Source organism: Triticum aestivum, chromosome 1B (assembly GCF_018294505.1).
Source record: "Triticum aestivum cultivar Chinese Spring chromosome 1B, IWGSC CS RefSeq v2.1, whole genome shotgun sequence".
Classification (NCBI taxonomy): Eukaryota; Viridiplantae; Streptophyta; class Magnoliopsida; order Poales; family Poaceae; genus Triticum; species Triticum aestivum.
Window position 1 is genome coordinate 17,646,068 of NC_057795.1, and position 8,188 is coordinate 17,654,255.

Below are 8,188 nucleotides of genomic sequence, written 5' to 3' on the forward strand. Positions count from 1 at the left end.
TAGGGTTTAGCCTCCTTGATCTCGTGGTAGATCCACTCTTGTACTACCCATATCATCAATAACAATCAAGCAGGAGTAGGGTTTTACCTCCATCGAGAGGGCCCGAACCTGGGTAAAAACATCGTGTCCCTTGTCTCCTGTTACCATCCGCCTAGACGCACAGTTCGGGACCCCCTAGCCGAGATCCGCCAGTTTTGACACCGACAACGTGCTTCTTGGCGCCTTGTCCCATGTGTTTGACAGGGTATAGGCCTCTCCTACCCCGGCCTTGCAGCAGAACCCTCCTCGTTCCCCAATCCTTTACAAGAAAAGAGTAGGGGTGAATTTCAACGAAAGAACTGTTGTCAATAGCGAGTCGGCTTGCAGAGATTAGACTCTTGTCAGCCTCAGGAACATGTAAGACATTTTTGAGGAGAAGATTACGTTCGGGGGTATAAATATGAGATTGACCAATGTGTCCTATAGTCATACCCGATCCACTCGCGGTGTAGATTTGATCATCTCCTGTGTGCCGATCCCTGATGGTGAGCTTTTCTAGATCTCCTGTGATGTGGTTCGTCGCACTACTGTCCAAGTACCAGTTGGTGTCGACGCCATACTGCGGAGCCGCCATGTTTGCTGATCGTTCCTCCCCCCCTTGATAGGAGGAGTCGTAATGCTTCCAGCACTTCCACGCTGGGTGACCAACCTTGCCGCAGATCTGGCAGATTGGTTTGGCAGCGTTGTTGTTGTGGTTGCCGCCGCCGTTGTTGCCTCCAGGATTGCCACGGTTTTGTGGCTTGGGGAAGGAGCCGCAGCCACGATCACCGCCGCCACCTTGCCTGTTGTTGAAGTCGCGTCCGCGGTCACCGCCGCCGCCGCTGTGGCCGCGCCCGCGCCCGCGTGTTGCCGCGTTTGCCGATGACTGGGAGAACCCGCCACGAAGATTCATGCGGGTCTCGAAGCTTAGGAGCTGCGAGTACAGCTCCGGGACCCCGACGGGCTCAACCCTAGAGCACATGGCGGACACCACGGGGTCGAACTCCTCATCGAGTCCCGCGAGGATGTGAGAGACGACATCTTCCTCGTCCACCTTCTTCCCTGAAGCAGCTAGTTCATCACAGAGGGTTCGGACCTTACCAACATATTCAGTGATGGTCATGTTGCCCTTCTGGAGGTTTGCCAACGCGATCCTGACGTTGACGGTCTGTGCACGGGTATGCGACGCCAGCATCCCCTGCACCGTGTTCCACAGCTCCGCTGCGGTGTGGCACGTCGCCACCTGGATGGCCATCTCGCGAGGCAGCGTGGTCAGCAGGTAGGAGAACACCTGCTGATCACGCGCATACCACGCACCGAACTCTAGATTAGGGGCCTTGGACTTGGTCTTACCGTCGCTGCTGGTGACCTCAATTTCCGTCGGGGGCACCACCTGCTCGACGTCGAGGAAGGACGCCATCTGCGCCCCTCGGATGGCCGAGAGCACGGTGGCGCGCCATAGCGCCTCGTTCCCTCTCGTAAGCTTCTCTGTTGCGGTGGGTGCAAACGGAGATGAGGGGAAGGAGTTCGCCGAAGAGCTTGCCATGGATGAATTCGAGGTAGGCTCTGATTACCATGAAAGAAGAAAAGAGTTTAAGCGTATGCATGTAGCAGGGACGCGTGCGTGTTAATATATAGACATAGAGTACAAGGATCGGCAGGTTGTTTCTAGTCTTGACCTCTACTCCAAGCTATACAATGGATAAGATTATCTAGTCTAACAACCTGCCTATATACACCATATACAACGCACACGCACACGATATACGCTACAGTGACAACTTGTCACGTTACACAAGCCTTTTGTTTAACACATTGGACAGAACTTGCAACACTTTGGGAGAAAACTTTGAGTGGACAAGTGTCAACGCCACCGTTGACGGTACTTGTGGGCGTCTTCTCCTTGAAAGCATCGTCAAAATAGTTTGTTTTTCCTCTATTGGATAATGGTCATTTGTATTTGAGGGGACACATCAGTCGTAAGATAAGTCGGAACTTCCCATGGGCTCATTGAGGCGGTGATGTGCAATTCTCTACGTGAAATACTCTAGTCGAAGGTGTTGTTTCCGGTTATGGTGGAACCCACAGGTCTGATTTTCCTTTTTGGAGTAGGGACCAAAGAGCTCACACCCTGCGCATGGTCGACATATCTTCTTGGTAGTGGAGGCCAACTTCTTCCGTAATTATTTTTGCTTTGGGGACGCGGGTCCTGGCAGAAGGTGGGCAGCACTAGGATACTAACATGGTTACTTTGTTTGCCCTTGCTTGATCTCTAGTTTTACTAGGTGGTTTTCCTACTTTTATGGTTTTGACGGCTGTCCTTAATAACCGTGTTTTTCATACCACTTCGTGGAGTTTCCTAAATAAAACTGAACATATGTAGTATACGGTGTTCATATTTGAACAGATTGACGTACACAGGGGTGGAGTTAGGGAGGACGAGCGAGGGCCAGCCCCCCCCCCCCCCCCCCCCCCGCCAATGTCTACGTCGAACCTACAATACGTACGAATAACTGGCTCAGGTTTCTACAATTAGGACTAATTAGCCCCCCCTAACGCGAGCTCAATCCTGGAAGCCCACAAATAAGCCCATGTAGATGTGATGTCTCAATAGCTTTGTGTGAAGCCCATCACGTAAGACAAAAGCAGGTGCCCAGGTCGTCCTATGGAACCGCTGATCAGGTGTAGGGATGGCACCCGCCGGGTTTGGGTACGGGTGGAGTTACCCCATACCCTTACCCATCCTTCTTGAGTTTACCCATCATCCGTACCCATACCCATCAGCGGGTACTGATGGGGTCATGTACCTAGGGTAGGGTCACTGACCTGATCTAAGTACCCTGCCCAAAGACACCCTTAGAAGAGGCCACCTTCCAGTCGACCAACGAGGGACTCACTCGACTGACTTGAAAGACTCGACCACGAAGACTCACTCGACCACCAGAAGGTCAAGAGGCACTCTGCCTTGCAACGGCCTGTAATTAAGTAGACTTTATGATAGTAAGACACTTTATGTGGGGCGTTACCAGTAACGCCCCAGACTTAACTCACCTTAAACCCTCTCTTACGTGGGCTGGCTGGGGTCCTGGCGCACTCTATATAAGCCAGCCCCCTCCGCAGGTAGTGGGATTCGGCACCTTGTAACTCATATACACATAATCCACTCGACCGCCTCTGGGCTCCGAGACGTAGGGCTTTTACTTCTTCCGAGAAGGGCCTGAACTCGTACATCCCTTGTGTTTACAACCTCTCCATAGCTAGGACCTTGCCTCTCCATACCTACCCTCCACTCTACTGTCAGGCTTAGAACCACGACAGTTGGCGCCCACCGTGGGGCAGGTGTTTTAGCGATTTTGTGGGGAAGTTGCGAGTCTTCCGAGTACTTTCATCATGGTGGCTGCTGGAGTTTTGGTCGAGGGTCAAGAGATCCGTCTCGGCGCTCTCATCTTCATCGCCGACGACTCCGCCTGGCTCCAGGAGGCTCCACTCGACGTTGATGCGCTCCCCGTCCGCGGTGCGACGCATTTTCGCGCATGTGTCCGCGGCGTTCTGCTACGGCAACCGTCGACCCCGTATCGGTCGACATCCCCATCGAACACCTTCTCGGTCTCCCGCCAGCGCAAGCGCTCGGGCCGGTCGAGGATTCAGCGGTGGGTGAGGCACGCGGTGGCTCGCCAGATGGCCACCACCCAAGTTGCAGCAATCGAGCCCGACGAATCTCTCTACGGCCTGTTCGATCTGTCGACTAGCTCCGTAGAGACCGCATCCGAGTGCGATAGCAGTGATCCAGCGGCGGAAATCCTGATGGTCGACGGGCCCCGCAGTCCCCCTGGCTTCGCCCGTGATGGGGGAGCAGGCGACGGAGGCGACCCCGCACGAGATCACGAAGAGTACCAGCCCGAGCCACTCGACTCTCTGCAAAGAGAAGAACTTCGCCGCAGGAACGTGGATGTCCTGCGTACTCCCATCGCAGGAGAAACCCCCGAGGCTCGCGCCTTGGAGGAGGCACGTTTGGCCAATTTGGCCGAACGCACTCGACTGGAGAATCTTCAGCGAGCACTCGACGAGCGTGCGCGGCAACGAGTTCCCGACACCAGTCGACGTCAACTCTTCCCGCCGACTCAGGTATATCGAACCCCAATCCAGAATTTAGCAGCTGCGACCCGTATAGCAGAGTCCATCCAGCCCTCTCAGTCGGAAGCTGGCAGAGGCTTGATGCAGATCAGGGATCTGCTCCGGGCAGCAGGAGATCAGAATTCGGTCGTGTCGGAGTCGCGCAACATGATTCACAGTCGATCCGTCGCTGCGAATACGGTTCAGTCGGCTCACAGCCCCAGATCGCCTCCGCGGCGTGAAGGGCGCGAGAATCGACGAGACCAACATGGTGACCGACTCGACTGAGATGATAGGCGTCGAGTACCCAATTCCCCTCTGAGAGATGGGTCTTACGCTCCTCGGCAGCAAGATGACAAACGTCAGCTCAGTGCGGGGCGAAGAGTTCCAGTCGACCCCAGAGAACCAGGCTTCGACGCGCGATCCATTATCGTGCAAGGTTTGGTCGACCGGAACAGAGCCCATCGAGGTGGACTCGACAGAGAAGCGCCCACAAGCAGTCGAGTGCATGTTTCTGGTCCTGAATGTTTCAGCAGAGCTATCAGAGCCGCAGTTATCCCTCCCAATTTCAGGTTGGCAACAGGAGTCAGCAAGTTCACTGGTGAGTCTAAGCCTGAAACTTGGCTTGAGGACTACCGAGTGGCAGTTCAGATTGGTGGTGGGAACGACGAGGTGGCCATGAAGCATTTGCCCCTCATGCTGGAAGGTTCTGCCAGGGCATGGTTGACTCAATTACCTCCTAGCAGCATTTACACTTGGGAAGATCTGTCCCGAGTGTTCATCAGAATGTTTGAAGGAACTTGCAAGCGACCAGCTGGACTGACAGAGTTGCAAGTCTGCGTGCAGAAGACCAATGAGACTCTCAGAGAGTATATTCAGAGATGGATTACTTTGCACCATACTGTGGAGAATGTGTCTGATCATCAGGCAGTCTGCGCCTTTAAAGATGGCGTCAAGAACAGAGAATTGAGTTTGAAGTTTGGTCGAACCGGTGACATGACCTTGAGTCGGATGATGGAGATTGCTACCAAGTACGCCAACGGCGAAGAAGAAGACCGACTCCGAAGCGGCAAGCACAAGCCGAGTCAGTCGGAAAAGGGAAACACCAGTCGGAAACAGAAGCGGAAGGCTGAACCGGCAGCTCCTGGAGAGGCTCTGGCCGTGACTCAGGGAAAGTTTAAAGGGAAACCAAAAGGATCCTGGAACCCTAAGAAGGTAAAGGATAAAGAAGGGAACGATGTGATGGATATGCCGTGTCACATCCACACGAAGAAAGACGAAGAGGGGAATATCATTTACCCGAAGCACACGACTCGCCAATGTTGACTCCTGATCCAGCAGTTTCAGGGAAAACAGTCTAATATCAAAGAGAAGGAGTCGGACAAGGTCGAAGACAAGGAGGACAGTGAGGAAGGATATCCCCATATCAACTCTACTCTAATGATCTTTGTAGATGTGGAGAGCAAGAGTCGATTGAAAGTTATTAACCGTGAGGTGAACATGGTTGCCCCAGCAAAAGCAAACTATCTGAAATGGTCCCAAACACCCATCACCTTCGACCAATCTGATCACCCGACTCATATTGCCACCCCTGGGAGGCAAGCTTTGGTGGTCGATCCAGTTGTTGAAGGCACTCGACTGACAAAAGTGCTTATGGACGGTGGTAGTGGGTTGAATTTGTTGTATGCAGACACACTGAAAGGGATGGGCATTCCGATGTCCCGACTGAGCACCAGTAACATGGGCTTTCATGGAGTTATACCAGGAAAGAAAGCCGAGTCACTCGGCCAAATAGCTCTGGACGTGGTGTTTGGTGATTCGAAACATTTTCGCAAAGAGAAGTTGACGTTCGAGGTCGTGGATTTTTAGAGTGCATATCATGCCATTTTGGGGAGACCAGCTTATGCGCGGTTCATGGCTCGACCATGTTACGTGTACCTCAAATTGAAGATGCCCGGCCCCAAAGGAGTGATCACTGTCACCGGTGATCGGAAAAAGGCAGAAGAGTGCTTCCAGAAAGGCTCAAAGATTGCTTATTCCCAGGTGACAGCGGTCGAGTTCGAAGAGTACAAGCAAAACGCAGATCCGAGTGACTTGCTGCGATCCAAGAAACCCGCGACAGAGTCTGCATTTCAGTCGTCCGGTGAGACGAAGCCTGTTCACATTCACCCGACCGACCCCGATGCAGCTCCGACCCACATCTCCACAACACTCGACCCGAAATAGGAAGAAGCGCTCATCCAGTTCCTCCGTGAGAACTGGGACATTTTTGCATGGAAGCCCGCTGACATGCCAGGTGTTCCCAGGGGACTGGCTGAGCATCGCCTAAGAGTCGACTCATCTGCAAAACCAGTCAAAGGGCATCTTCGGCGGTCCGCCGTCCAGAAGAGAAAAGCCATTGGTGAGGAAGTGGCTCGACTGTTGGCGGCAGGATTTATCCGAGAGATATACCACTCCGAGTGGCTCGCTAATGTCGTCATGGTTCCTAAGAAGGACAAATCACTCCGAATGTGCATTGATTTCAAGCACATCAACCGGGCCTGCCCGAAAGATCATTTTCCTCTCCCTCACATAGATCAAATTGTTGACTCGACCGCGGGATGCGAGAGACTGTCTTTTCTAGACGCCTACTCCGGGTACCACCAGATCCGTCTGTACGGACCCGACGAGGTAAAAACAGCTTTCATCACTCCATTCGGGTGCTTCTGCTATATCACCATGCCATTTGGCCTCAAGAATGCCGGCGCCACATTTATGCGAATGATTCAGAAGTGTCTACTCACTCAAATCAGTCGGAATGTGGAAGCGTATATGGATGATATCGTTGTCAAGTCACGAAAAGGTTCCGACCTGCTCGCTGATCTCGCCGAAACATTTGCCAACCTCAGAAGGTATCATATCAAGCTCAATCCATCAAAGTGCACATTTGGAGTTCCTGGTGGCAAGTTACTCGGTTTTCTCGTTTCCGAACGAGGAATCGACGCTAATCCAGAGAAGATCGGCACTATTCTCCGAATGAAACGCCCTGTGCGAGTGCACGATGTCCAGAAGCTTACTGGATGCTTGGCCGCATTAAGTCGATTCATCTCACGACTCGGTGAAAAGGCATTGCCTCTTTACTGACTGATGAAGAAGGCAGACAAGTTCGAGTGGACTCCAGAAGCTGATGCAGCGTTTCCCGAGCTAAAAGCTCTGCTCTCCACCCAGCCGGTGCTTGCTGCTCCAATAAGCAAAGAGCCTCTGTTGCTCTATATCGCAGCCACAGGACAAGTCGTCAGTACTGTGCTTACGGTCGAGCGGGAAGAAGAAGGAAAAGCTCTCAAAGTTCAGCGCCCAGTGTATTATTTGTCTGAAGTCTTGACTCCATCCAAGCAGAGATATCCTCATTATCAGAAGCTTGTGTATGGAATATACATGACCACAAAGAAGGTTGCTCATTATTTCTCTGATCATTCCATCACAGTCGTCAGCGACGCTCCACTATCAGAAATTTTGCACAACAGAGATGCAACTGCTCGAGTGGCCAAATGGGCGATTGAACTTCTTCCCCTTGATGTCAAGTTCGAGGCAAAGAAAGCCATTAAGTCCCATGCAATAGCAGATTTCCTCGCCGAGTGGATTGAACAGCAGCAGCCGACTGAAGTTCACTCGGAGCATTGGACCATGTTCTTTGATGGCTCTAAGATGTTGAATGGTTCCGGTGCTGGGGTTGTCCTGGTTTCCCCCAGAGGAGATAAGCTCAGATATGTGCTCCAGATTCACTTTGATTCCTCCAACAATGAGGCAGAATATGAGGCCCTCTTATATGGGTTGCGCATGGCCATTTCACTCGGCGTCCGTCGCCTGATGGTCTATGGCGACTCGGATTTAGTGGTCAATCAAGTGATGAAGGAGTGGGACGTGAGAAGCCCAGCCATGACTGGATACTGCAGTGCAGTGAGGAAGCTGGAAAAGAAGTTCGAGGGGTTGGAGCTCCATCATATACCCCGACTGAAAAATCAAGCAGCTGATGATCTAGCAAAGATAGGTTCCAAGAGAGAAGCCATTCCGAGTGGTG

At 52.6% G+C, this 8,188-nt stretch overlaps 1 pseudogene; it reads right to left on the minus strand.

Annotated features, from left to right (window-relative positions):
• Positions 1-936: 936 nt before the first annotated feature.
• LOC123151406 (uncharacterized) lies at positions 937-1,075 on the minus strand (annotated as a pseudogene).
• Positions 1,076-8,188: the final 7,113 nt, after the last annotated feature.